General features: G+C 36.0%; 1 protein-coding gene across 1 annotated transcript in view; it reads left to right on the plus strand.

Moving 5' to 3' along the window:
* Positions 1–21,470, plus strand: part of CDH11 (cadherin 11) — a 117,544-nt gene that overhangs the window by 39,491 nt on the left and 56,583 nt on the right. The window contains exon 2 of the mRNA XM_081336271.1: positions 12,219–12,338. The gene's annotated coding sequence lies outside the window, so the exon portion shown is untranslated. The remainder of the gene's footprint in view (positions 1–12,218; positions 12,339–21,470) is intronic.

A 21,470-nucleotide genomic window follows, 5' to 3' on the forward strand; every position in this document is an offset into this window, starting at 1 on the left:
GGGAAGTTCCCTGAGGTTGGGATCCAACACAAGACCAGTGACTGACCCAGGTTGGATGCTGCAATCTTTCAGCTTTATATTTTAAAAGGTTGTTGCATTTTGTTTCCTTCCAAATACATGATTTGTATATAACCTACAATGGATATGTGTAACCATCAAAGAGAAGATGTTTCTTTTGATAATCCTTCAAGGAAAACATTGAATCATCTCTGTGAATCATTGTGCTCTCCCCGAGATCTCAATGTCTTAAAATTAAAGTAGAAATACTGCTTGTTTCAGGACAAGCTGTGACAAGCTGTTCTACAGAAGACGCTTCTGTATTGTACTGGTTATGCATAGAAGTTTCTAAGCACTGGATGCATTAGAGGAAACAGTTTAGAGAAAACACCAGTTGTTGAGATGAATAGCCTTGGCCTTTATGCTGTGTCATTTCTATGGTCTAAAGTGCTTCATGGAAATAAATTGTGTCTGTCCATAATAACTACATGAACCAAGCAAGCAGTTGATGAAACCAATTTATTCTGAGTACTGGAATTGAATACGTGCTTAAAACTCCTTCACTAGATTTTAAAGGTGGTGGCTTGAACTTGAATATTATTCCAAACTCACATTAGTGTATAAAATTTGGGGGCAGCACTTGAGATGTTATGCTTCATCAGAGTTATTTCTCAATCATAGTCTAGCCTGACTTTCGTGTTATTTTCATTATCCTAACCCGGCAAATGGGTCTGCAAGCCTCAATGCCATTAATACTGAAAGCCTCAAGCACAGTATGTTATGTCAGTGAAGGGAAATTATTAAAATGTTTCTAGGAGCTTTTGCAAGAGGGATAATGCCCAGTCCAAGTCATGGCAGAATGATACTGGTTCCAGGTAATCTCTAGTTGCTTTTGCATTTGTGTGTGTGTGTGTGTGTGTGTGTGTGTGTGTGTGTGTGATGGGCACTTTTGCAAACAAGCTACCCAAGAAAGCTAAGCTGGCTTCATAGTTTCAGTGGTTCCATAATATTATAAAGATTAATCTTCCCTGATTGTTCTCAAACTTTGGTTTTACTGTTCTTCAGTAACCCTTAGATGTGGGGCCACATCTTGCTAGTAGTTTAATGACAGATAAAACAATGCCTAATTTTCATATAAGAATTTAACCTTAATTTCTTACCGTTCAGTTCCAGGATAGTGGTAGGCAAATGGTAAAGGCATTACGGGATGGGAAGAAAGTTTCTGATCCTAGAATTGGAATTTTCTCCAGTGCTGCAGCAGAACTGTGGAACCAATATGGTACCTGGCACATCACTGATAATGCCATTGCCCATCATGGGCATCAAGACCTTTTGTAACAAGTTGCACATTATGCTGCCATTGCTGTCTAACAGTGACACTGTAGAGCATGCCTATAATGATAGCTGCAATCTAACAGGCTACTCATATCTCTTCATTGTGAACAAGGCTTTAAAGGTAGGTAGCTAAATACGTGGTAGGGTAGACAGACATACCAAATAGACAGAACTGGAGGAAAACTGCTGCCGATGTATTTGCTATGGGGCAGATTCTTTCCAAACCTTTTGTTCAGCCATCAACAGGTTCATAGAGGTAAACAACATCTACACGCCATTCAAAAGAGACAATTTAAAAACTAAAAAAGGAAATGAAGGGAATAATACACCTCTTCACCAGCAGTAAATGCCAGGATTAATTGTACACCAACAACCAGGATGGAAACACACCAATCAAGGAACTACCATCTCAGACAAAACAACCAAACAGTAAATAACATCCACCAAGGACACTCCCACCAACAGGGACAGTGCAAGCCACTTGAATATAAACAGGGAGCAAATTACATTCACTTCAAGCATAGATACTGTTAGTTGTGTAATGAAATAACTGCAAGAAAACAACCAAGCTCAGAGAGCACCAAGGACCCCACATTTTCTTTATCCACTTCTTGTTGGTAAACATTCATTTAGCTTTTTAAAGTTTGTTTTTCATTCCAACATTGCCATAATATTGAATAATAATAATAATAATAATAATAATAATAATAATAATAATAATAATAATAATAATAATAATAATAATAATAATAATAATAATAATAATAATAATAATAATTTAATTTCTATACCGCCCTTCTCCCAAAGGACTCAGGGCGGTGTACAGGGCAATAAATACAATAAAATACAATGTACAAACGTTAAAAAAGAATTAAATAAGTAGCCCAATTACAATAAAATTAATAAAATTAATATTAAAATACCCCAAACCCATCAGACCAGGCCGGCTTGTTCAAATAAATAAGTTTTTAGGTCACGGTGGAAGGAGCGAAGGTCAGGAGCCATCCGGAGCTCAACCGGTAAAATTATACATGTATCAACAGAAACAACCAACTTAAAATCAATTTTCGTGTGGGCATATTGTTATCCCGAACCAATTTGGAAAAGCTGATTCTTGTTTTGTTTATTTTTTTCCCTATAGGATTAAGCAGGATAAATCTTCTTTTCCTTAGCATCCCTGTGGGACATACTTTAAAACCAGCATTGATCCAAATCCTATCAAAAATACACTGAATCCTGAGATTTAGCTCCTGATGAGGCATCTACTCTAACTAAATGCTGAGATCTGTTGCTTGCATGTCACATCTCTCTGCTTTCCCCCCCCCTAAAGTCTGTCTTTTGTTCCTTAGAATAAATCTCTGATTTTCAGAGGGCATCCATAATCAAGACAAGCCAAACAATTTTTTTCAAACATTGGAAGTTATTAAATATTGTGATATTAACCAAATGGAAGCCTAACTGATGCATTTGCAGAAAGAAGAGAACTGAATGCTTTTTGACTTTGTCCTTAAAATTTAAGATTGCTAGAATCTACACATTGTGCTAGATGATAATGTTGTGTGTTTTGGACTGATCACGGTTTGTGCAATCAGCCCATTGGACTTGAAAATTGTGGTTTGTAGGTAAAATATATGACAGTAGCTTATTATTTTAACTGTGGTTCAAATAAGCCATGGTTTAGTGCAGTTCATGAGCTGAGCCATAAATCCAAACAGGCTTCTTATGTAGGTAATATAAACAAAGAATTTAGTACTTTCTGAATTAATACAAAATATTTCCTGGGTTAAATGATGGATTCTTTTTCAAACAGCCCAAAACTTTGCTGTAATGGCAAAAAAAGTGGAGGGGGGAATGAGGCAGCCAGTATATTTAATATCAAAAAGCTTCAGGCTCAGTCTTGACATCTTTTATCAAAAAGATCTAGAATATCATACAAAATGTCAAATGTGGGTTAATGCTAAATAAAGGCAAAACATTGGGGAATAAATCTAACTTTATATTGATGCTAATGAGATCTGACCGGAAAAGAGCTCCTGATATTTTGGTTGTTGAAAATGCTGGTCCTTTGCATAGTGCTTTAAAAAAAAAATCCTGGAGATAATGGAGAAATAGAAAGAATTTAGCAACATTATCTGTCTATATCTCATCTATCTGTCTATCCATCCATCCTTCACCCGTCCACCTACCTCATCCTATCTATCTATCTATCTGTCTGTCTGTCTGTCTGTCTGTCTGTCTGTCTGTCTATCTATCTATCTATCTATCTATCATCTATCTATCTATCTATCTATCTATCTATCTATCTATCTATCTATCTATCTATCTAGTTTTCTAAAATGATACGTTCAGAAAATATTCATAGCATACAGGGTACTCCAGCAAAATGATGGAAGTTTGGGAGAAAAAGAAGGAAATTATTTTTCATAGAGTGCATTATAAAACAAGTATCTTGATGAACATTTACCCAGATGGCTTAAACTCAAATTTAAATTTGAGGAAAGCAATTGCCTCAGAGTCCTTATTTCTACTGGTCTCATCTATCAGAATCATGACAGAAGGTTTAACAGAGGACAAGTTTATCAATGCCAAGTTGGAACAAATTTTGCTCCCAAGATTAGATTGATACCCAGAGCATGACAGCCGTATTATTGATTATATACAAGTCTTTGATCTCTTCTCTCACAGATCTTATTTTTCAAAGTTAAGCAATCCAGAACCTATGGGAACAAATAATCTCTCCTGTTTAAGCCATTTTGTAATGTAGAATGGATAGCTGTATTGATAAACTTCTTACATAAAGAAGCATTATATTCAAGGTACATTGGTAAGAGACTATCACATTAAATGATTATTTGCACATGCCAGTAAGCACTACCACTACAATGATGTTTCTCTACTTTGTTGACTGTCAGATTTGTGGATTTCAACTTCCACAATTCCTCAGGCGGCAGAATTCTGGGAGTTGAAGATCACCCATCTTAAAGCCATAAACATTCAGAAACACCGCAGTACGGGTAGAAGATCCATATTGGCTCAAGAAGACTGCTTGTCAATGGAATTGGTTAAGGCATTTCAAAAACAAGAGTCAAAATGTCAAATCTTACCTTCGATCTACACTAACTACATATAAACCAATAATTTAGCCAGCTGCACAATTAATGATGCCCATGAGAGATGATATAGGGTTTTTTGCTATTTAACACTAAAACCCAAACTCTCTGAATAGGTGCCCATCTTTGAGGTAGACCCAACGTTTTTTTTTTTTCCCATTAAAATTCTAGGTCGCATGAAGTGCCCCTTGTGCTGTGTTGCTGAAGCAGTACCATACGTTTGTACGCCACAAGATGCCAAAGCATGACCCCCCCCAAAGAAAAGTAAGCAAACTCTTAGAAACCCCTCGAGAAACACCTTCTCACTCCTCACCACTTCTAGTGCTGTATGAAAAGACGCCGTCCAGAAAGGCAAACACAAACATTTTGCAAACATTTTGCAAAAAAGCCACAACAATGACCCCCTCCTTCTTCTGTTCCAGGTCAAAATGCACGTATCCCAAGGCCAGCCAAGGGTACTTTGGCATCTCAGATGGAAAATTCTATGTTTTCGTAACTTGCAATAAGCATATAATATGGAACTATATTTTTTTCTGCCGGTTTGTAACACCCCAAATTGGCTGCCAAAAGTAATTATCTTCCTTTTCTGAATGATTGGGTGGGGTCTGTTTTTGCTGAAAAGCAATTAGTTTATCTGTTTTTCCTCCTCTGAGGGAGAAAAAAAAATGTGGTTTTGTACAAAGCTGATTTTTTTTCAGGTACTTTGAACGGTCAGATTTTGTTTTTATTTTTATTAAACAAGTGCTTGAAACTTTAACAAGTCCAGGGAAATTCGTGCTAAAATAGTCTACTATTTGTCTTATAATTACGTTAAGTACATACAAGAAAATAGGAGCTAGAGCAGACACTTGGGAATGCTCGAAGGCATCTATAAAGAATCATAAGGGGATAAAGACTTCAACTGAATGAAGACCCTGCGGAATCATTATGGATTAATAATGACTGAGGTGGCAAATTTTGATTAATAATGACTGAGGTGGCAAATACTCTAAGCAATAGCATATTGAGCTGGACTAGAAGTCCTGCAGGGTCCCTTCCAACTCTATTATTCCACTATTCTCTGCTTGGAACCTGGTGTCTTGTTGGTACTGTGAGGACCCAGAAAGACATCTACAGAATTATTCATTGAAAAGATTTATATGGCGACCCCTTTAAGCAATTCTGGGTGACTCAGCATAATAAAACCAACAAAAAAATGACAATCAAAAGACAATCAAAACAATGAAACTGTAAAAACACCTTGCCTCCCAATTGTTTTCCTTGGAATGACTCACAGCAGACTCAGCTGCTGTCCTTCCATATACAATTCCATATCCTACTTATACAATCCTAGCACCCCAGTAAAAATCCAGGTCTTAACAGCCTTCTGAAAGACAGATGGGGGTCTGTCTATTCATCAGTGGGAGGGTAGGGGGAGACCCAGAAAAGGCACGAGGTCCCACGAGACAACAAGATGTAAGTAGAGAACCTGGAGCAGGTTTGTTCTATCTGATCTAGTGGGATGGGCAGACATTCTTACAGAGAGACTGCCCTACAACAATTTCATGGTTTTACAAAGTGATGATCAGCACCTTGAACTGCATTCCAATTCATCTGACTCTTGCAGGAAATAGAGCACTTGCTTAGAGAATAAGGTTACAATTCTCCTGCAAAGATTAGGTAGTTTTAGAAAAAAAATTCACAAGCTCCATTATTGTTAGTGATTTTTGAAGCCATCTTCACATTTTGAAATGTTTGGCTGTTGGGAAGGGAAAAACTCCTTTCAGGACAATATGTTTTTAAGTGCCTATTTACTTCATGATCATTGTCAAAATGTCTCTGTAATTAAGATCCTTGTTTTGAAGCTTTTGTGTTCTTGATACCCCACTTTATCAATTAAAAGACCATAAAGACATAGATAAACATTAATGCATCACAGGAGCCACTGTAATGAGATAAAATCCTTGTTATGTGGCAGAGCTATTTTGTTATCTTTCAATAACAATCCACATATTTAAGGCTGCTCCATTGTCTTGGCTTGGCGACTGCCTAAATTGGATCTGGCTTAGAGACCCACCCACAATGCATTTGTGCAGCTCTGTTGTCAGGGTGAGTTCATTTTGACCAATATAGTTGCCAGCTGTGGGGAGTTTTCATTGAGTGTTTGGACTGTTCAACCCAGCCAAGCCCATCTGAATGTACTTTTATTGCCAGCACCAGGTTTAGAAGCAGCCAATGATTTTGTGGAGAACAGCCAGACTGAAAGAAGAGCAGTGGGGGAAGGAGAAGAAAGATGTGTTTGATAAATTGTGGATCCTTCAACATAGGAAGAGAGGAGTTTTAAAGGATATATCCAAGTTAAAAAAAAATCTTTTGGACTGACATACTTCCATTTCAGATTAAATAAAATATTAAAATAATAGAGTTGGAAGCAGTGATTTAATACAGAATCCAATTCCCTGTTCGGTGCAGGAATTTAAGCTGATGAATCTTTGACAGATGGTGTCTAGCCTCTACTTGGACCCAGAAAAGGGAGCCTTTTCTGAAAAATTGGTTCCAATGTTGAAATTTGTTCCAAATCTTTCTGCTAAGATTTACTTCCTTCCAATATTCAAATAGAATTAGCTTCCCATAATTTAAAACCAGGAGTCTATAAATCTGAACTGGTAGAGAAGAAGTTCTTATTATTAGTCTTCTTTGTGAAATGTGAATAGTTCTGTCTTCAACCTTGTCTGCTTAAGGTTAAATACTCCCAGTCTCTTCAATATGGTTTTACAGAATTTAGTTTCTAGTATACTGATAATTTTTTGAATCTATTTAAGTTTCTCTGAATCCTTTTTAAATCATAATGCCCAGAAGTGAAATAATAATTTAAAACAATGGTTGGTCTAACAAAGGCAGTGAAGAAAAAAAAAGAAACAAATTCATTTCTTGATTTGTTAGCTACACATCTTTTGTCGCAGTCTAAAGGTGCGTTTAGCTTTTAAGTAGCTGGGTCATGCTCTTCAGTTATAATCAACTTGTAATTAATAAGTATTCCAAGATCTTGCTAGTTAGTGCTATTGTCAAGTCACTGTTTTCTCTACTTAGAGTCTGTGCATTTGACTTCTGCTTCCTAATGAAGCATTTATCTGCCATTTCAACAGTTCTCCAAGATTTTTTTTTGACAAGTAAAAGATTTGAACAGAGCACCCAGGAGCAACTTCAATATCCTAGCATACAAGTCATCTGTTTCTGGAAATTTCACTCAAAGTAACTGGCTTTATTTTTGTATCACTTTCATACATCAGTCTTATATTTTCACCATGTTTTTCACAATTTGTCTGATGGATTCCATCTCTTTTGTTGAGCAAAAATAAAGGAGTTGAATAGATGTGCCTTTTCCTTCTAGCATTACCAAGGAGCTTTTTCTTTTCCATTTTTAAACTTTAATTGCTTACTGAGGTCATACTCAAGCTTCTGTATACTGCATTCATTATTTAATTATATACATTGGTTCTATATGTGTTTGAATAAAAGAGTCTTTTGACATTTTAACAACTGAAGATTGTTACAATATGGTGACATTACATTGGTGTTATATACAGTAGGCATATAATGAATGTAATGTATGACTAATAAAGTAATAAATGCATTTTTAGGCTGTTGTAAGGCTGCTCTGTTATCAAATACATATATATATATTTACGTCTATATGCTTGTCATCTTTCTTTCTACTGTATATTTTTCAATATGTGGGGGTCTTTCCAAAATTGTTCTTGCAAAGAATTACTGAGGTTTATGTTTGCTTTAAATTTTGTTTTAGTTATCTTTCACTGGGTTGTAGGTTTAAAATTATGGATTCTTCTAGAAATGTGCTAAATTGGGTAGCAGGTGAGAAATATCTGAAATAAACATGATTAATCATCTGATTTGAATATAAGGTGGGTTAGAAGAGCTTCAATCAGTGAGCCATTGTGTTAAATATGTTCATTTGCTGGTCTGGGGAAGATTTACTCTGATCTAGTTTCTCACAAGCTGAAATCAGTCTATTGATTGAATATTGGGACAAACTACATTGTTTGAGAGGGAGTTGCAATTCCAAAGTCCTGGATGACCCTGTGTTACATCTGTATGCAAAAGTGTACAGTAGAAGAACTTTGCACCCCAGAAATAATGAGAAGCATTAATCAATAAATCAATAAATGATCTGAAAAGGATTGCTCAAATTGGGTCATTTATTAAGACAGAGATTCAAGCAACATTGCATATTAATTATAGGCCTGGAAAATAGATGTTTGTGGTTTTCTCTTTTCTTTTTTTCTTTTCTTTTTTTCTTTTCTTTTCTTTTCTTTTCTTTTCTTTTCTTTTCTTTTCTTTTCTTTTCTTTTCTTTTCTTTTCTTTTCTTTTCTTTTCTTTTCTTTTCTTTTCTTTTCTTTTCTTTTCTTTTCTTTTCTTTTCTTTTCTTTCTTGTGGTTAGGATTGACATTGCCTGGACAAGCCCCTATAGTTTTCCTGGGAGGATTTCAGTAGGGCTGAGGGTGACTGGGTTCATTTATAACAGGGTTGTCAAACTACCGGCCCACGGGCCGGATGCGTCATCCGGAAGCCGTGCCCGCCCCATTGCCAGCAATGACAAAACTCTCCCAATGCATTGTGTGACGTCACATGATTTCGCAAGTTTGACATGTCTGATTTATAAAGGACTAGAAACCACTGTTGATGGTTTCTAGCCTTGTGTCTTTAATCAGTAGACCAAACTGGTTCCATATAGTTTTAGTAGTGATGTTTAACTTTGATGTTAATCAATTTTCATTTTTTTTATGGTCTTACTACATCTGTCCATAATGAGGGAATGGTCCTTGATTACCATTCAAAAGCAATGGACAGCCTTCATCTCAGAAATCTATTCATTCTGTCTTTCTTCTATCTATCTATCTATCTATCTATCTATCTATCTATCTATCTATCTATCTATCTATCTATCTCTATCTATCTATCTATCTATCTATCTATCATCTATCTATCTATCTATCTATCTATCTATCTATCTATCTATCTATCTATCTATCTATCTATCTATCTATCTATCTATCTATCTATCTATCTATCTACATCTCCTAACTTAAAAGATATAGAAGTATTGCAAAGAAGGCAGGTAAACAGACACAAGTAAGGAAAAAAGTCAGAGGAAAGAGATTCTGGAAAATGGAACTGAACCCCAAAGAGATATAATCCTAAAAAATAAAAATTCAAGATATACAATCTATGATGACTTCCTTAAATCCATAAAGATTCGGAACATTCGTAGACACCATATATTTATGTTACCTAACTGGCTTTGGAGGGATGGCTATTTCTAAATCTAGGTGAGCACTGGTGGCTCTCCCTATGAGAAAACAGAAAACTATATGAAAGCATATGTAGCCAGTGCATAAAGCAATGATAAATTACATACAGGGATGGGGGCTGAAAAATGGGAAAAAATAGAAAGAAAAGCATGATCTCTTTTCTCCCTTGTTTTCTATTGATGCCATTCACGCTAGCAAATTTGCCATAGAACTGTGAATATTTATTTAGTCTTCTTCATAATAGGGGTGGTGTGTTTTTTTAAAAGAAAAAAAACTAATGGGGAATTATTGGGGGACAACGAAAGACATTTGTAAATTAAATAGATAAGCTCGTTGGCACACAAGGGATGTTTTGTCCAATACAAGAATTCTATTGTCCATCGCTTTGGTTGTCAAGAGCCAGGGAGCAGAGGATTTATGAGGATGACACAATGATCCTTTCACAGTGCAGGCGAAGGAGCTGTGAGATTCTGTCCCTCTGCTTTTCAGCCTCTATAACCTTTTTTTTTTATCATGCAAGGACAATGTAGGATTTAACTGGTTCTTCGGTCTCAGGACTGTCCATTTAAACAGCCAGGGACTGTGAAGTAATTAATATGGGGACAATAGAGTTGCTTTTTTTTAAAAAAAAAAAGCTCCCTTTTTTGTACCTGAATTATCAGAGGTTTAAGAATCACTATGCTTGCCACTTTGGATAAACAATCTTCTTAAGACATGGCTTATTTGCAAGAATAAAAAGCTATAATCCTGTTTTTGAATTGGAAGGACTGTTTGTTGGCGGCAATGAATCAAATGTCCTGCTCTTTCCCCTTGGCTGTCTGTTGCAATGGGACTTCCAATGCTGCAAACTTGAACCAGGACAAAATTGTGTGATTTAAAGAACTTAGCTGATTAAATAACATTTAAAAAACAACTACAAATAGAGATTGTGATGTGTTATTTGAGAATTACAATAAGTCTCGGCAGGAGTTAATTAGGGGTTATTAATTAAAAAAAGTCTGAACCCAGTATTGTGTGTTGCTTCATGACGTGATATCTTGAGATATGCCCACTAGATGGTATTTTTTTTTTTGTTCCCTCTTGACAAAATCCTTAGATTCCCCAGACATTTCCCAGACAGCTCTTCTACACTTCTTGAATGTTTGTAGATTTAAGTGTCACAAAGCATTTTCAGCTATATTTAATAGAGTGCTTTAAGCTGAAGAGAAGACATTTTCAGAGATTTATTTTTAGAAAAGGTCAGTATATACAGTAATGGTCCAAGGCAGGATTTGAAGCCACAATAAACCATGTCACAACAAAAAGAACAGTTGGAAATAAGTCCGACTTTCCTAATTCTGTAGTTTGTTCTTGGGGATGGGCAACAGTCTTCTACAGGCTGCATGTGACAATCAGTGTAATGCAGACATGTCAAACACAAGGCCCGGGGGCCAGATACGGCCTGCGAAGTGGTTTCATGTGGCCCGCGAAGCCATCCTGGAAACAGTGAGGGAACGGCCCCCACTGCCTTGGCCCTGGCCCAGAGACCCTCCTTCTGCCAGAGACCCCCAGATCTGTCCCACTCCTGCCCAGGCCCCCATAGGCACCCTTGATGTGAATGATGTAGAGTTGGCCATGCCCACCCAGTAGGCTATACGCATTCTAGCCATGCCCACGCAGTAGGCCACGCCCACCCTGGCCATACCCACCCGGCCCCCTGAGGGCAACCGCAATGCTGATGCGGCCCTCAATGAAATTGAGTTTGACACCCCTGGTGTAATGACTTCTCTTCAGAAGTTGTAGGTGATCCAACACTGGAAGTTTTCAAGAAGCGACTGGACAACCATTTTTTTCTGAAATGGTATAGGGCTTCCTGCCTGAGCAGGAAGCTGAATTAGAAAAACCTCTAAGGTCCCTTCCAACTCTGTTATTCTCTTATTCAGTCTTCCATTTTTGCAGTCCTTAAAAGTCTTTTACAGACCAGTGTTTCTGAATTTTGGCAACTTGAAAATGTGTGGACTTTAACTCCCAAAATTCTGAGAGTTGAAACCCACACATCTTCAAGTTGCCAAGGTTGAGAATCACTGCGAGACGAAACTGAATGCCATTGCACACCAAGTAATAATGCCTATTTTGTCTTAATTTGTAGTTCAGAAATGTTAAAGATGGGGATCCACCTAACAGACAGCTAAGTCTCAGCAATGAGATTCTATTAGTGCTGTAAAATTTTTGTTTTCATGATGATGCTCCTTTTATGAATGTACATTTTACTTTGAAGGGATAGTGACCTGATTTCTATTGCTTTAATTATGGGAACATTTTGCATCTGTTATTTGTTAAGTCTAATTTGGGCCCAAGATGCAGTTTCTTTTCTACAGCGCAGAGTGGGAAGGATGGATAATTAAAAGTTTATGTCTTCTTTTTGGCATCTCTGTTGTTACTCTGACTTACATCTTGACTTCTGTGTCCTCCCTTTTTCTTTTTCAGAAAGTCTTGGGTGATTAAATGCATATCTGTGCATAAACACAAGCTTTACTGGAACTGTTAATTTGCTCAAATGGATGGAATATGGTACTTTAACTGGCAACAAGCTTCCAAAGGTTGAAGGTAAGATGCTGTATTCCAAAAGCTTGCACTAGTCAATCTCTGTACAGCTGTAAAATACTAGAACATTCTGAACCTACTGCAGCTTTGTTCAAGCTATCTTCCAGATTGATTAGATTATAATTGTGACATTGCCAGAATGCCTGATGCATGAAATGTTGGTCCTTGTATCTGGGGAGCCAGGAGAGTGACAGAAAAGTCTGCTTCTTAACTGCCAAAGAGAAGAGAAGAAACACAACACTAAACAGTGCAAAGAGCAAGAAAGATGTTTAAGGGACAAGAGGCTAAAGTGTATGATGAATGGTTGAGGGAACTGGGTATGTCTAACCTTAAGAGAAGGACTAGGGGTGACATGAGAGCAGTTTTCCAATAATTGAGGGGTTGTCACAGAGGGGAGTGGGGGGTCAACCAATTCTCCAAAGCACCTGAGGGCAGGACAAGAAGTAACAGATGGAAGATCATTAAAGTGAGATCAAACCTAGAACTAAGGAGAAATTTCCTGACAATGAGAACAATTAATCGATGATTGGCTTGCCTCCAAAAGTTGTGGGTGCTCCATTGCTGGAAGTTTTAAAAAAGAGACTGGATACCCACTTATCTGGAATGGTATAGATCTCCCGCTTGAACAAGGGTTGGTCTAGACCAGGGGTCTTCAAACTTGGCCCTTTTATGACTTGTGGACTTCAACTCCCTGAATTCCTCAGCCAGCATATCCTCATTTGAACTTAGATAGATGCCTGTAGTTAAGATTCAGGCAACTCTGACATTATCATGCAGTATTTAGCAGACTCATTTATTTTTATTTTTTATTTTAATTCCATTTATATCCCGCCCTTCTCCGAAGACTCCGGGCGGCTTACAAGCTTAGCAGTAGCCTTCATTCTATGTATATGCCTGCTTATTAGGGCTTTCACACACACCCCAAGTGGCATTTTTACGAAGTCAGCTTAATTGCCCCCAACAATCTGGGTCCTCATTTTACCTACCTCGGAAGGATGGAAGGCTGAGTCAACCTTGAGCCTGGTGGGATGCGAACCTGCACTAATTGCAGGCAGCTGGTGTTACTTAAGGAGGCATTAGCCCACTGCTCCACCAAGGCTCTTAATTTATATTGTTTCATAGTCAAGACAGTGATGTTCTGCTTGATAGCGGCTTCAATTCTGCTCAAAATGTCCTTGACTGTTCATAATCTCATTTCTGGCAGCTAAATGACAGGCTTTGTGAAATTTCTTAAAGAAGGATAAAAAAAACCTTGCCAGAAAGGCAAGTCAGTGTACCTTTCAATCAAGAGCTAATGCAAACTAGAGCAATTAGAATCACAGATCAATAAACCCCATTTGGTAGTCAAACAGATAAGACATTTGTTTTAATGTGTGTTGAGTATCTACAAACTTAAATAATCTCATATTAAGGACATCTGCAAAATCACAAATGACTCAGTAGAACCCATTATTATGCCATGGCATATGCTAATGGCATAATAATTATTGCTTCTAGCTACTAAAGTCCATAAACATTAAAAAAACATTAACTTCACCATTTTTTAAAAAGTATTTTTTTAAATTATATCAGATCTTTGATATATTTATTTATTGCACCTTTTTGTTGTTCTGTACTGCTTAGAAGTACGAAGTGTTGTGTGTGGTTTAACGATGTTTCAAGTAAGTACTTTCAAAGAAGTCCATAAATTAAGGAAACACCAGATAGAACATCTGTAAAACAACCATGATGGATTTTCCATGTCTACACAGAAATGTTTCACTAATTCTTTCAGAAGTTAAGCAAGATGAATAAATAAGTGAAAATATGCAGAATTGACATGGACCAGACTTCCCTTAATCCATATTATATCTTAAGAACCACTTAAAATATGCTATGGTAAGCAGGGGCTAAGAGATGGTGAGAGGTCTCTATATTTTTATTCATAATTTCCCAAATCTTTTAGCATCGCAGAATCCCGAAGCAATAGAGAAATACAGTAAAGTGGATATAGTAGATTAATTTTTTTTTAAAAAAAAAATCATAACCACAGTAATAGTCTCCTAGTAAAATAATAGCCTGTCATAAACAAATTCAAAAGCGGCAATTTCAGTGCCAAATAATTTAGAAAAATAGGTGTGTGTATGGATATTTTCACCTTTACAAGAAATACAACAGTAAATAAACATCCATATGAATCAGCACCGAGAATGTATGCTTCAAATTCTCAAGCAGCTTGAAAAACAAAGTCTCTTTTTCAAAGGCAGAAAACTCTGGAGAAATAGCAAGTCAAATTAAACATTTTCAAGCTTGATCTCTCAATCATCTTTGATTTTGTTCTATAGTCTACTTGCCATCAAGTATTTTTTTTTCTTCTGCCTAGCTGAAGCAGAGAAAAGGCTAGCAGCTACTTAACGATCAGCCCCTGGTGTGCACCTTAACAAGGGCTTTTATTTCTCTGGAAACTCTATAAAAGGGTTCCAGAGATACAATAAGGAAGTAGAGGGAAATAGAAATAATTTGCCAGGCTTTGTACCCCATCACTTCAAAACAGGAGATATAAATGCATTTCTCTCTCTCTCTCTCTCTCCTCTCTCTCTCTCTGGCCTTGGTTTGAGAATCTATTTTAGTCAACAGCGGGAGATAATGGATGCATGATCGTAGCCTTGAAAAGTCAACATGGTATTTTGCAAATAGAAGAATATTATCTAATTTCTATGAGCTGCCTGGACATCCATTGTTATGGGGTTCATGGAGGAAATATCCAAAAGTCATAGTAAATACATGTCTTTATTAAACCCAAGCAAAATGCCACATCATAGTGAGTTTCCTGGAAGGCTCTATTTTTATTTTATTTTATTTTATTTTATTTTAAAAAAAACATCCCTAGGGGAAGGAGAACACAAAGCAGAGCAGGAATGCTGTGGAGGTTTTAAGAAGACTTGGTGAGTGAAATTAAAATCAGACTGTAGACTCATGAACTGGAGCCCAAAGTGGTTCAGTCATGATGACAGTTCCATTAGCTTCTTAGTGTTTCACAACTCCAACAGTCACTTTGCCAATGGATCTCTCTCTCATCTCTCTCTCATCTTCTATCTCTCATCTCTCATCTCTCTTCCTATCTTGTCTATCTGTCTGTCTCTGTCTATCTATATCTATCTATCTATCATCTATCTATCTATCTATCTATCTATCTATCTATCTATCTATCTATCTATCTATCTATCTATCTATCTATCTATCTATCTACTTATTGACCTATCTGATCATCTATCATCATCTACTGTATCTTCTCTCTCATCTATCTGATTCATGGGATGCAAAAAGTCTTCACTTGAAATACCTCATTGTTTGAGATAATAAGAATATTGAAACATCCTGTTTCTAGGAATTTAAAGCAGATATTTTATTTTCATTCTGAAAAATTGTAGAGCAAGGAAGAAAAAGCAATTTGTCAGCCCTCCTTCCAAACACTGAACAGGTTCAAGCAGGAGTTAGTCCCCAGAAGTATTCTATTGATTTTCTTGGGTATTTTAAACTTGAAAGCCAAGAGAAATTTAATTTTAATTTAATTTAATAATTTGATTTCTATACCGCCCTTCTCCCGAAGGACTCAGGGCGGTGAACAGGGCAATACACAATAAAAAACCAGATACAAAAATTAAAAAACCATTAAAAACCAATTAAACATCATGCCCATAAAATCAATACATAATTAAGTTAAAAACTAATTTTAAAAACCCAACCCCATCCCAATTGTGGTGGATGTAATGCTGTTTCTTGCCTAAGTGATTCTGTATGTTCGCATTGCCACATATTGCTATCATTCTCTCCACTCCCAGAAAGGAAAGGCAAATAAGCCTTGCTTACATTGACTGGCATGTAAACCTAAATATCTATATGGCATTTCCATTTTCCATTTCTAGCTCCATCTTTTTGTGGTGGTGGTGCTTCTCTTTGAAAAGATTTTCTCTCCTGCTGTGCCCACTCAGAAATTTCCTGTTTCAATATCTAAATCATCAAAGCTCACTGAAAGATGAAATATTCACATGCACATATTATCATCCAGGCAAAAAGTACTGCATCAAATTCACCTAAATATGCACTCTGCATATGGATTTGGCTCAAGAAATAGTTTCTGATGTCTTCCTTAGTACTTAAGGGGAACAGGGGAGGCCAGAGAAACTCTAGACTTTTAAAGAGATGATAGCATGATGAAATAATCCTTTAAAATGCACAGACATGCGCAACTTCGGCATAGTTGAATTTTTTATGACAAAGCTACAGCTAGTTCTTTATTGTAAAAAGCCAGAAGTTAGCTTGGCAGGGAGAGGGGAACAAATGACAGCCAGCCGAGGGTAAATGGCTTGAAAATCTAACATGTGCATAACAGCTTTGCTTATTTCCCTCGATAAACTTTATTATGTCTCTATTAATTTACTAATTATTTACATTTTTTTCCAAGCTTGCATAAATGAATTTCTAATCAGAAATCCTAGCGATCACAAAATATGATAGCGATTCCAGCACTCTATTCTCCTCTGCATATAAATAAGGCTTAGGAGATGAAAAGAAGATAACATTTCTCAATCTTTTGTGTTCTTTCACTTCAGCAATCTAAATGAAGCTAGTAAATGGAAGATATAACATAGAGATTATGTCATTTAGATAAGGAGATTGAACTGGCTTCCTGATGAAGTCAAGGACCCCATCAATTCAGTTGCTTTGGCATGGTATGAAAATGTGTTCTAGATTTTCTATAAGGTTATTTAAGTGTTGTTTGTTGAGGTCCAAATGTCATTGAAATGTCTCTCTTTTGTCCAGAATGTTGACTTTATCACTGATATTTCTACACAACAGTAAAGCCTTAGGATCACAGGATGATGTTTTCAGCTCAGTCGAGGTTGGCCAGAAATATTTATTTATTTATTTATTTATTTTATTTTATTTGATTTGTATACCGCCCTTCTCCCGAAGGACTCAGGGCGGTGAACAGGGACATAAATACCAAAATACCCAAAATACAGAAATTAAAAACAAATTAAACCCTAGTGCCCAAATGCAGAAAATAAATTACATTAAAACAATAATTAAAAACAAAACCCATCAGACCAGGCCGGCTTGTTCAAACAAATAGGTAGATGATGAAGTTTTACCATGTTGCTACAATTGTATAATTTCTAAACTCTCCCAAGACTAATCTTTCACATCTAGACCAAACTAAATATGGTATTAATTGCAAATTTATTTTTTGACTTATTCATGCAATAACCAAGAGCTACACCCAGTGAAATACAGTGTCTTATATTACATTGTTTATGCTGAAGTTCATTAGAAAAGGACTCCCTAGTATGAGTTATATTCTCAGAAAGGTCTGCTAAACTTAATGATAAATAAAATTATAAGATTCCAGGAGTGTTATTAACCGTGGCTATGATTTTGTAAATAATAACACATCTTTGTTCTCTTCTCTTAGATTTAATTGTTCTGTATTGTATAGTATTATCTCTATGTGAATTATTTCTGATCAATATTTAGTACATTGGTGTGCTGATCTAGTGACAGTATGAAGTGCAGACTCTAGTAACTAAAAGATACATATGCATTTTGTTTTTTGTTGATAATTAAGATTGCATACATATGTATATATACATATGAATGTATATAGCATGTCTATATGTGTGTTATGTATGTGTACACTTTTGGGAAGAAGGCAACAAAATTTCATTTTTAATGTGTGTCAGTATGCCCACAGTAAAAAAAAATGACAATAAAGGTTATCTAATCTATCTAATCAGGTATCTAAACTTTTATTTTATTTGGATTGTAAATATTTTTTAAACATACTAAACATAAGTTTATCATTGGTATTAGTAGAGTGTTCTATAGCCAGGAAAGGACAATTATAGTAGTGTTGCAGTGGGCAGAATTTTTCATGGTCAGTTTTGGAAATTCAAAATTTGGAAGTTCAATTCCAAGCAACAAATAGCTGAAGAAGCTAGCAGTAGTTTGAAATTAATCCAAGCTGCCATTTTCTGGAAATACTTATTATTTCACAGTCTTTTATGGTCTTGTGATTGTTATATTTATTGGTTTTCCTGTTGTTGTGAGCCATCAGAGTTCTTAAATGGGCAGCCATATAAATCTTTTAAGTAAATAAATAAATGTTCTAGAGAAAAGGTAGCAAGTTGCTCTGACATTAGCATCTGGCTACTTTTAAAGCTGTTTGCAAAGCCACATAGCTGTAATGCATCAGTGTTTCCCTAGAAAATATTCTGTTTAAAATCAGGACCTTATTCATAGAAATTATGGAAATCAGAGTTGAAAAGAAAGCAAATCATACTCCCTCTTCTGTTCAGCAATCCAAATTAAAACTGCTCAGCAGAGAGTAGTATGTTATGCTTAACATAGCCAGTGAAAGGGACCTTATCATCTCCTTAGTTGACTAAGCAATTCCATTTTCGGAACTGCTCTTATAATTTGGAAGATTTTCCTAACGTTTGGCTGACATTTTCCTCCTAGAATTGTAATTTTATAGTCTCTGGGAAATAGAACTTTAATCTTAGCCATCTGTTTATACTCCTTCAGGTACTTTAAGAGCCCTATCATATAGTCCTGCAGTTTTCCCTTCTCAAAACAAAACAAAACAAACATACTCTCAAAGTTCTTATAGTGCTTGATCATGCTTGGTGCATGGAAAAAAGTTGCAAATGTCAATGTTATCAAATTAGAATATTACTTGTGGTCTTGATTGTGTTCTATCTGAATCCTTCATCAAGTGTCATGAGTCCCCAGAACTGGAGACAGTAACCTAGTGCAGAGTCTGACCAGCATAGAATAAATAGTCAATAGAATACAATAATTGGGCAACTATTCTTTATAAAAAGGATATAATATCCATTGACAAAATGTATGCCATTCCAGATACCTTAGAAATGAGATTTCTCTTTAAAGAAAAAGTCAATAAATGACTATATATTATACCTTCTTAAACAGCCAGCATTCATTCCATTACTAATCTAGAACTTTGACTGAAAGGGGTCTTTTTAATGTTGACATTTACAGTCTCTATTTTTACAAAGGACAATGTTCTCACTTGCTTCCTGGCATCATAATGCTGCTCTGTCTTCTTGTAATAATGGTGTCGAGTATTCTTTGGTTCTGTGGGTGAAAGGATGTTTCAAAACCCCTCACAGAATAGTATTTATTATTTATATTGCAGCTCCATCCTAATCTTTCAGTTATTCTGTCTGTCTGTCTGTCTGTCTGTCTGTCTGTCTGTCTGTCTGTCTATCTATCTATCTATCTATCTATCTATCTATCTATCTATCTATCTATCTATCTATCTATCTATCTATCTATATCTATCTATCTATCTATCCTGATCACCATAATCATCATCTTATTGTAAGGAAACCATACCACACTACTGTATGTCAAAGCTCTTGTCTGGGTTCCAATAATGTTTAAAAATATGTCTAGCAACTGTTGGAAATGTAGACAAAACCCAGGCACATATTATCATCTTTGGTACTCATATCCTAAAGCCAAAAGATTCTGATCAAGAATACATACATGGTTAGAGAAAATGATTAAAAAACATATAGATTTTAAGCCGTAATTATTTTATTGTAGGAAATTACGAGAAAGAATGTATATATTTAATATTACATGTAATAACTGCAGCGAGAATTTTATTCGCTTAGCATTGGAAAAATGCAGAATTACCAACGGAGAAAGAGTTAATCAAAAAAAAATTCTAGATTGTGCAGAAATGGACAGGTTGACATTGAAAATGAAAGAAGACTCAGTATATTTTAGAACAGGGGATACTTTTTATCAATGGCTAGAAAAAAATGAGATAGAGAGAAAGGAATTTAGTATGTATTAGTAAGCTTAAAGAATGATGGTTATTTCTGATACTTCTGACAAAAGAACAGATTTCTTAGACCCACCGTGGCTGCAGAAGAAAAGGTTGCTGGTGACCCCAAAAGCTGAACACGGCTCAGTGTTATGGCAATTTTTTTAACTAATATCAGTGGATATATGATGTTAAGTATTTTTTTCCCCTTCCCCATTTCATTTTACAACAGGACCATTCTACTCAATCTGTAAGCACACAAGGGAATTGTGTGTTCCAGGTGAGACCAATTCCAGTTGAAAGAACAACTACCTTTAACAATTTTGTCCACATGGTTGTAGGCACTGATTTTCTCAGATCATCCAACCAAAGAGACCCTCCACTGTTAGACAATCTGTCTTCCAAAAGAGGTTTTTCTATATATGCAGAGGAGCGAGCACATAATGCTGGGGATGACTCTGCTCCTGTCTGCTTCTTCCATCTCTGTAGGTTAATATATCATCATGGGATTTCAAAGAAGGTTAAATGTGACATATGACCTGCAGAATTACAACTCCTGAAATGTGCTAGTTCCTGCTGGTATTTCTTGGATAGAGTCAAAAGGGAATAACAGCAAGAAAGAAAATGACTGAAGTTTTAAGGACAGGAAGAGCTACTGTGTTTAGAAAATTTATGATTCAGAAAACATATGTAAATACATGAGTTAAGCTTCTGAGTCTGGTTCTTGCATAGAGAAAAAAACCCATAAATAAATTCCAAGGACAAGAAAACATTAAAGGACAGGACACATGTGTATAATAAATATACATAAATGTCACTCTACCTCTGACTGGGATTATAAATCAGACAAATCAGAAAGACAGGATGCTTTAAAAGACAGGAACTAAATTAAACAAGAAATCCATCAATATTCCAATTTTTTTCAAAACAAGGAAGGGGTAATTTGTTTGTGTGAACAAGGGCACATTCAGAAATCTCATGGTAGATTTAGAAAATGGCCAGAGACTGTCTGCTTTGGCTTCAGTCTAGGCATAAGTAAGTTCCTTAATAAATCACACTCATATCAGCAGAGACTGCTTTAGTGAAAGGCGTTGCTTTACCTATTTTGTGCTTCCTAAGCAATGGTTGGATTTTAGTTTTACTCATTATACTTCCTGGCTCAGGAAGTATCAGCTATTTATTAAATGATCTCATAAACCAGAATGAAAATGGCACTAGATTTTTGAGAAGATAGTTGGCTATTGAGTTTTGTCGATTTCTGCAACTTTCATAAACATTGGCAGTGATTATGCAAT

The sequence above is a fragment of the Vipera berus genome (assembly GCF_964194415.1).
Source record: "Vipera berus genome assembly, chromosome: 10".
Lineage (NCBI taxonomy): Eukaryota > Metazoa > Chordata > Lepidosauria > Squamata > Viperidae > Vipera > Vipera berus.